Genomic DNA, 1,512 nt, shown 5'->3' with positions numbered 1-1,512 from the left:
CTAAAGTTCTCAGCAGGCAATGGGAAGTTTTCAGTAATTAATTGAGTCATTCAACAAATACTCAAAGGGGGCAGGACTGAACAATTCCAGATAGAAGCTAATTTACATCTTCCACAGCAAAAATTAAAATAGTCCTTGAAAGGGATTAAATTGATCTATAATTAACAGCCTATATGGATTAGTAAATGTTAAATTTGACACACTGTAATTCTTCCTACTCTCCTCTCAAGAGTATGTTTACCAATATTCCAGCAGAGGGCAGCAAAACTTTATTAAGTCATTTTTAAAACCTAGCAGTTTTTCCATATTGCTTAACAATATTTTTCATAAATTCAGCAGACTTATGTGACCATATAATTCATATGTATGTATATATAATAGATCATTTTATATATTTTAACTATGAATAGTAAACTATGGAATTGCAGGATTTATGTTTAGGCAGGACAGAATTCTTTGTGAGATCTGAGACTGCAGACTCAAAAGGCTCATAAATGGATAGGACCTAAGGCAACCATCAGCAAGAGAGCAACAGTGGATCACACTTTCTAATGGGGTCATTTGCTGGTAGTTTGCCAACTCTTTTATAAATAATCATTGTTTATAGGGTACATGGAATTCTTTTAAAACAACATAGTCTAACTATGCACTTGAATTTCCTCTTTTGCAAAATGAAGATGATATTTGTATCTATACCTCAAAGGACTGTTGTACAGATTAAATATAAAGTGATTGGAACATTGTATTTTTTAAATTATGGCAAACTACATATAAAATTTACAATCTTAATTATTATTAAGTGTATAGCTCAGTAGATCTAGTACCTTCACATTACATGCAACCAATCTCTTTTTTATCTTGCAAATGGAAGTTCTTTTATGTTACTTTCCCTCCATATCCTGGGTACCTTTTGTGCTTACAGTCTTTTTGATATGGTGCATTTTCATAGGGATAATGTGATAACTCATTGTGGTTTTGATTTGCTAAATGCTAACAATTCTTCACTCTCCTATCAATCTGCTACAATAGCTCTTAGTTGAGTTTATTTTTCCCTATAAAGTAATATGCAATGTAAAATATTTAATGCCATCAAAATTTTCCAAATATTTCTTATACTGAGTATGAACATACTATTTTTAAAAGCATATTAGACAGATCTTAGATTGAGAGAATTCCACACAAGAGATACTTAAGCTTCATTTAATTATTTAAGCACAATTCTATGTTCCTACTTCCTTTGTAAGGGGTTTGGCAATGACATCATAGATAAATGAAGACAGAGAAAAAAACATAAAATTCAACAGTAAAAATTATAGAACATAATAAGTTGGCACCAAGAGTACATCCAGAAAGCTATAAAACAAATGAAAGAATGTTTATTGTCACTTCTAATAAGATATATACAAGTTAAAATAGCATAGGATTTGAAATCAAAGGAAGGCACACAAAAGAATAAAAGTAGAGAAGATTGAGTAGTTTTAAGACATTAGACCACCAGACCACCCTCTGCCC

The sequence above is a fragment of the Condylura cristata genome, unplaced genomic scaffold, assembly GCF_000260355.1.
Source record: "Condylura cristata isolate star-nosed mole 26May11 unplaced genomic scaffold, ConCri1.0 scaffold00004, whole genome shotgun sequence".
Classification (NCBI taxonomy): domain Eukaryota; kingdom Metazoa; phylum Chordata; class Mammalia; order Eulipotyphla; family Talpidae; genus Condylura; species Condylura cristata.
The sequence above is the reverse complement of the archived record's forward strand: the minus strand, read 5'-3'. Positions refer to the sequence as shown.